Below are 8,443 nucleotides of genomic sequence, written 5' to 3' on the forward strand. Positions count from 1 at the left end.
TGAGTGTCAAACGAAGGCTACTGTCAACCTGGGTCCCCAGATCCCTGATGACTTCTTCTGTGCTCAGTGGATTGCCACCTATATGGTAGCTAGGGGTAACCTTGTTTTTCCCGAAGGGTATGACTATGCATTTCTTGGTGTTTAACTTTAGGCCATGGCTCTGGCACCAGTTATCCGTTTCTGTGAGGCCCTTCTGAAGGATATCTGTGTCAGATGTGTTTTCGACTATGGTGCCCAGTTTGCAGTCATCTGAAAACTTTGTCAGCCATAACCCTCCTGTGTTTGCTTGTACTTCAGAAAAGTAGATGCCGAACAAGAGTGGACCCAGGACTGAGCCCTGTGGGACACCACTTGTGACAGGCTTTGAGTCTGACATGGCTCCAGCAACTCTGACCCTGTGGGTTCTGTCACTTAGCCAGTTTGCAACCCATCTTGTGATGTATGGGTTTACATTCAAGCTGATGAGTTTTTCGATGATACCTGAGTGGGGTATTGTGTGAAGGCCTTTGCCAGGTCGAGGTAGGCTGTATGGACTGCCTTTCCTCATCAATGGCCTTGGTGACTGTCTCGAAAAGTCAACCAAGTTTAAAAGGCATGATCTGCCTTTGACAAAGCCAAACTGGGTTGGATCCAAAGTCTGCAAGTTCCCTATGTCTTTATTTATGAGTTCCATTATGATCCTCTCCATGGCTTTGCAGATAAGGCTTGTCAAGCTAATGGGACGGTAATTTCCAGGGTCGGTGGAGGCACCGCCTTGTGAAGTGGGACCACAGTCGCCGCGCCACTCCTTGGGTGCGTATCCTGAGGTGAGGCTAAGATTAAACAGCTGTCCTAACTGCGGGTTTAATTCCTCATTGAGTTCATGGAGCACACAGCCGGGGACACCATCCGGTCCCATGGATGCTGTGCTTTTTGCCTTGGAGAGAGCAGTTCTCACCTGGGCGTTGGAGATGTTTCGGGGCCTACAATCCTCTGGTATAGATATCTCTCCTTTTGGGGGGCGGAGACGTTTGCACTGAACCTGTCAGCCAGTATGTTGGCAATGTGTGTAGGTTCAGTAATCTTCACATCATTTTGAACTAATTCTGAGCATATCTGGGAGTTTCCTCCTAGGTTTCTAACATAGCTAAAGAAGGCCTTATGATTGTCTTTTGAGTCCTTGGCGATTTTTCTCTCAAAATTTGCCTTGGATGATTTTATGAGAGCTCTTAGTTTTTTACTTATAATGATCAAAGGTGTCTTACCTTTCAAGGATTTTGCTCTATCTTGTAGTAGCTTCCTCCTTTGTTGTAGAGCTTGTTTATGACTGGGGTCCACCAGACTGGACGCTTGCCTTTGGTACAAAGAGTCTTAGTTTTGTTTGGGATTGCCTGATCCATGCAGTCCTGTAGGTGCTGGTAGAAGGCATTTGTAAGTGATTCAGCGGTTTGAGTAATGTTTACCACTGGCTCAGGGGCCTTAAAGGAGACCACACTAGTTTTTAGAAGTGTGAAGTCGGCCTTTGAGAAGTTTTTCACTGTGGTCTTTTTTATTTCAGGTGGGGGCGGGATGAGGACCTCCAGCGAGATTAGTTTATGATCTGATCTCACCAGTGAGGTGTATACTTCCGGTGTTGAACATTGAGATCCCATGTTCGTGATGATGAGATCAAGTATGTTTTCTCCTCTTGTGGGGATGGTGACTAGTTGTTCCATGGCATTTGAGTTTATGAACTCCAGGAACCTTTGGGCTATAGTGTTTGGGCTTGAGTAGTGTTCCCAGTCTATATTAGGGTAGTTGAAGTCACCTAGTATGATGGTGTTTGGAGATACATTTATCCCCTCCAATGTTTTCAGGAAGGCCATGTGAGGTTCCTGAGTTTGAGAGGGTGGCCTGTAACATGCTACAAATTGCAGAGCAGTCTTGCCTATGGTTAATTGCACCTGGATGGTCTCCGATGCATCGTGCGTTGCCACCAACCTTGAGGTGTGGGTGTCCTTTATGAATATGGACACCCCCCCTCCTTTCTTGGTGTTGTCCGGATTTTGGGGCCGGAACGCATGATATGAGGTGAAACCTGATAGTGCTTTGGTGCTCTCAGGAGCCTTGAACCAGGTTTCTGTCACAGCACAGACATCGATGTTCTCCATACTGAGAAGGGCCTCGAGTGCGTGCATCTTGAGATTGAGACTTCTGGCATTGAGCAGCATTACCCTTAGTTTTTTTCCTTTTTTGTGTTCTAGGGTGGTAGGTTTAGAATTTGAGCCTTGCCTAAAAAAGGCACTATGGGGGTGGCAAGAGCCTTTGCCAATATCCGGAAGCCTAGGGGTGACAGGTGTAAGCCGTCCCTTGCGAAGCAGCGTGGCTTGTCCAGCATGTCATCCCAGGCAGACAGACATTGGATCCCCTTTGAATGACACCAGAATTTAAGCCAATTATGAAAGCTGATCATCTTATCACTGTATTGTGGCATCATTCTAGGTGAAAGTAGGATACTGCTCAAGGTCAGTGTCATACCTGCCTGGGCTACATAATCAGAGAGCTCCTCGATGTCTCTTTTCATGCAGTCCAAGGAGGTACGTCTCAGGTCGTTGACACCAGCGTGGACAATGACTGAGTCGTACTTGTACCTGCTGTTGAGAGACCTGAGTGCTTGCGTTATGTGGCGGATTCTAGCGCCCGACAGGCAGCTTACTGTGACCTTCTCCTTACTCAGTCTGGTGAGCGGGACATCAGTGTGTCTGACTATGGAGTCACCTATGACAAGTATGCTTGGTGTTGTATTTGGCCTTAAGGGCAGTGACTGCTTTGCACACTGATTTTGTTGTTTATGTGTTGTTTGTGTGGTGTATTGAGTTTGCAGTTGCTTGGGTGTCTGCTTTGGAGGCCTCTGCTGTTTAGGTAAATTTTTGCTCAGAGCCTCCGAGTATGTCTTAGTGTGTTTATGTGTTTGATTCAGTGGTGCGGTTGAGTTATATGAGACTGGTATTGTGGTGTGTGTAGTTGCCTTCTCCTCCTGCCTGGTCTTGGCAGTCCTGAGTTGAGAGAGCTCAGCCTCCAGTCTGGCTAAATAGCTGCATCTCTCACAAGTGTTAGTGTTACGTGGGAGGAGGAGAGGGTTGTCCGTGTACATGAGGCAATTGTAACATTGTCTCAGAATTCCCAGATTCACCAACTGGGCAGGAGAGGACGCCAGCAACTGACCCTTCGACATGCTAGAAAGAATTATGAGTTGGTATGAGACAGAAAAGTAGTGGGCTTAGCAGGGAAGTGGGCACTCCTGGGGGTTTTGCTAGTGAGAGATTTGTATAATATAGGAGTGCTTGACCTGCAAAGAGAATGCTTATAAGACAAGGGATATGCTTATAAGACAAGTGCTGAGCTTTTTGAGAAGAAAAAGCTATTTGGAACAAGTGCTGCACTTTTTAGTGAAGGTGTAAACTGTTTAGGTTCCTAACAGAGCAGTTCTAAGGGAAAAATTGAAGAACAGACTTTCTGGAGCCAGAAAGAGTTTAACCTTGTTTAACTGGCGCTGCCCGATGCTGCTCTAGTGGCAACTCCGCGCTAATTCTAAAGCGTGCTTGATAGCAGGGGCTGGAAAGAAGCAGGAATAGACCCAAAACGGACAATAAAACTACAGTTTCAAGTCAGTAACCACCTCTACGGGGGGCAGGGAAGCTGCTCAATGTTATTCACTTTATTGACAATGTCTTTATTGTGTGGGAAGGTGACACCTTGCAGCTTGGCGATTTTATCACTTACCTCAATCAAACAACCCCCTTCCTGAAGTTTACCTCTTCACATAGCTGTACTTCAACCACTTTCTTAGATATGCAGATTTCCAAGGACACCAACAATAACAGAATCACCACTGATCTATTCAGAAAACCAACGAGGGTTAACTTATTACTCCACAGTAAAAGTCTACATCCTACAAAAACCAAGTATAATGTAGTGAAGTCCCAAGGCTATAGATTAGCTCGAATTACCACAGAGATGGAACCATTTTTGAGAAACCTGAACAACTTAGAGAATGATTTTCTAGTGAGAGGCTATGAAAGTCAGATGTTAAAAAACATCCTGGAACCCATTATAGAACTGAAAAGGACTGAAGCACCTTCACTCAACCTCCCTAGTAGAAAAATGTTAAGTAATTGCAGAGAGAATAACAAATGCAAAAATAGCTGCATCCTGACATACACTTTGGATTATCACAGTATCAAAAATATTATTGAAGAAAACTGGGACATTGTCACAGGAAACCCTTTTCTTGTTAACATCTTAGGTGAAGCCCCATCATTTGTTTACAGGAAGGCCAGGAACATTAAAAGTTTTGTTGAATTTAAACCTAGACCATGTGAGAAAAGCACTAAAAGATGTGAAACTAATTGTACATTTTGTATATTTATACAGCAATGTGATAGTTTTTATTGCCCTTATTTAAAGAAGATCATAAAAACCAGTGCAGGGGGTGACTGTAACACTAAAAAAGTAATTTACAGGGCACAGTGCAATGAATGTGATGCATTCTATGTGGGCAAGACTGTAAATAAACTCAAGCGAATGATTTCATGTCATCTGTCAGAAATCCGCTCTGGATGTAAAAATAATGTACTAGCCATACACCTTTCTCTTCATAAAAGACACACAGGTTTTAAGTTCCAGATCCTGGATCGCATAGACATGGGTGATCTTGAAGGAGACATCCCGAATATTCTGGAGAAACATGAACTCATGTGGCAATTAAAGCTGAACTCTTTTAGAAAGCCTGGACTAAACTACTACTGTTCAATTAAAAGTGCACTGGAACTTAGCAAATTGCCACATTGTTTACATGACTAATTGTATTTTATTTTATTTCTACAAATTGGTTTTAAATACCATTTTAAATCATTTGACATTTAAGTGTATATTTTGTTTCCATCATCATACATATATTGTTTTATTTTTTTCTGGTTCTCTTTTTCCCACTTTATTCCAAATGATAGTAATAACAATACTAACTAATTATACAATTATATAGGTTTTTTGGGTTCTTGTACACAGACCTGAAGAAGTCTAGAAGGACGAAAGCGATCTTTGTTAACAATAGGTTATGAAAATAGAAACTGATTTTTACATGCAAAATGTATATGCATATATTTATATATAATTTTTTGATCGCAAAATGAACTAAGGTTGATATATTTCCAGCCATGTAGTATATTGCCTTGTATAAAATCACAGACTTAATAGTCTACTTAATAATCTGGTTAAATAAGATGTACCATTAAAGTACATTAGGGCTATATATTATTATGACAGCTACTAGGTAGGGCAGGACCAGCTCGAATGTCACACTGATGGGGGAAGGGATGTGAATTTAACATGTGTACCAATAACACTTTGTTTTACAGCACAATAAACCACTCCCATGCCTGATAAAAAGTAGATATATATATATATATATATATATATATATATATATATATATTTAGAAAGCTTGTGAGGAAATTATTACTCTATTTTTGTTTTACTTGGATCGCTTGTCTGTGTACTTAATAAAGGATTTTCGACTGGAAACAGACTGCCTGCTTTGCTTGGATTACTTTCGAATACTTAGTAATGCTGTTGAATTATATATTTTCTATTATTACTTTTTGACTTGACGAGTTTACGTTCGCTACTTCTACTACTATTGTCTGATCTGATTAATATACAGTGATTAACTAGAAATATATGGACTGAAAATCTTCCACACAAAGAAGTTTCTTACACTGTTTTGTTAGATGGTACATAGAAACACTACCATGGGTGACCAGAGCACATTATAAACCCACACACAGTTTTTTCTCACAAATTTTCAGTAATTTATTTTATTTCTTGTATCTATGGATAACCTCTAGTTGAGGTCTGGTTTATTCAATATCTGCCATTAATTATCTCATATATTAACATTCAGTGGTGGTGCAATTTCTTTGCTCAGAAGGTCCAGGGACATTATTATGCACATCTTAAGGATATATTTTTATTATGTCTAAGTTTTTCTGCACCACAACATACATGACTGTAATATCAGGATGCACACATATGGTACCACATAAAAAGGACTGGTGCACATTTTATCAGTCTGCCACGTTAAGTCTTCCTTATGTGTGTTGTTTGATGTTCCCTTTTCTCCAGCACAAAGAGGAAATACAGTAGACAGGCCCTTCACCTGAAGGCAGTAGAGTTGGCCTTCATTTACTCAGCATATCCTCCTTTCTCTGGTTAGGTTCGAGGACTGGAAATGCTAGCCAAAATTGGCTCACTTTCAAATTGAGAGGTCGTTCTTCTACCACATGGTATACAGCTAGCCAGTAGTTAACAAGAATTCCATCATTATAACTGTACTTTAATGCTTCTATTGAATTTAAAAAGATAAAATGTATGAAAAGTTTGGTATATTTTAAATGGTTTTCTAAAAGCATTTCTGATGATAAGGCTAGATAGACTATAACTGCCAAATAATTCTGAATGTGCTGTCATTCCACATTGCTACAGCGCTGTGGAATTCAGACGTCCAGGAAATGATCAGTAGAATTGAAGGAGTGCAGGAAAACGTCAGAGACAGAAAAGAGGAAGCAGGCCAAGAAGGAATGCTGGTCGAGTAACAAACAAGTTACGACAGCAGTGAAAATGACACAGAACAAGGCATCAAGCTTCTGCAAAGTGACTCTGCAGATGGCAAAAAAGAACTCTGACAGGCTGCAAGGCAAAGACTGAATGATAAGGAAGATAGTCATCAGACACCTTGCAGGAGGAATGCCAGTAGCAACCTGCTCACCAGCCCACAAGACATCAAAGGCAGAAGGACGAAGTATTTTCAGCAGATTCTGAATGATGAAGAAATCCCCACAGAAGCTATACTGTCCCAGACACAGCCTACAATGAAAGGAGAGGAGGAGCTCACCTTAGAAGAAGTAAGAACAGCGCTAAAGAAAAAGAAGTGGGGGAAAGCACCAGGCTCACATGAGGTCACAGCCGATATGCTAAAGATATTGAGTCTGTTAGGGAGTAAATGGCTCCAGAGGCTACTCATAGCAGTATGGTGAGAAAGGAGTATCACAGATAACCTGAAAGTAAGCAATCTAGTGCTGGTGTACAAAAAAAGAGGCATTCACAACTGTGGGAAATATAGAGATATCATGAAAGTGCTGGCGAGGGTGACTGATAAACAAATACGTTTGAGTAGTAGAAAAGAACATGGGAGGTGAACATTTTGGATTCATATCAGGATGCAGCACAACTAATGCCATGAGTTAAGGGAGAAGTGGCTTCAGAAGGTACTCAAAACAGTATGGAGAGAAAGGTATATTACAGGTAACTGGAAAATAAGCATATGTGTGCCAATGTACATGAGTACAGGGGTCAAGCATACGTGTGCCAATGTACATGAGTACAGGGGACAATCATGATTGTTGGTAGTACAGATATATCAAACTCTTGTCACATTCCATGAAAGTGCTGGAGAAGGTGACTGATAAATGAATGCTTAGAGTCTTTTAGTTAAGTAAGCTGGAAGATGAGCATTTCAAATGTAGAGCCGGATGCAGCACAATGAACCCAGTGCCTGCAGTGAGATGGAGAGTGGAGAATAGACTAAAGATTTGGAAAGAGTCCAACCGTGCATCCCTAGAGTATATGACAAGGTCTCAAGAAAGCTGATCTGGGCCGACTTGAGGTGATTCGAAGTCCCAGAAACATTGGTAGAATTATTGCATGCTATGTACAAGGACCCAATGAATCAAGTATGAATAGTGTTCAGCCTCACAGAGGGGTTCCAAGTGGGAGTGGGCATGTTTAATGTATTTACACTAGTCACGGACATTAACAAACTGGTTGGAGGGACATAACAACAAAGTTGCCATATGCAGACAATGTGACACTACAGGCAGACTCTGAACAAGAATTTCAGCAAAAAGATAGTGGAATGGAGTACAAAACTGAAGGCTTGTGGGATGAAAATGAGTACAGACAAGACAGTTGTCATGGCAGTAAAGGGGGACATCAGAAGAACCTGAAAAATTGAGATAGAAGGGAAAATAGTGGAACAGGTTAACAGCTTCGGGTATCTATGAGGGGTAGTTAAGGAGAAGGGGAGTTAGAATGAAGAGGTCAAATCAAGGGTGCTGCAACCAACTGGCAGAGAGTGTCAGGTGTAGTTTGTGACATGAAAATGCGAAGAAGCTGAAAAGTAGAGAGTGCAAAACAGTGGTGCAACAAGTACTGCTTTCGGGTGCACAAACCTGGGTGGTAACTGCAGGGCACATGAGGAAGCTAGCAGTGATGGAGATGAAGTGCCTGAAATGGGTTGCAGGATGCACACTGTGAGACAGATGAAGACATGAAGACTTTAGAGCAGAAGCTCAGGCAACCCCAATGGGTAGAGAAGCTCAAAGAGAACGAATCACGGTGGTTCATCCACATATACAGGAAAAAAGAA

Source organism: Protopterus annectens, chromosome 3.part1 (assembly GCF_019279795.1).
Source record: "Protopterus annectens isolate FY-2018-M chromosome 3.part1, PAN1.0, whole genome shotgun sequence".
NCBI lineage: Eukaryota > Metazoa > Chordata > Ceratodontiformes > Protopteridae > Protopterus > Protopterus annectens.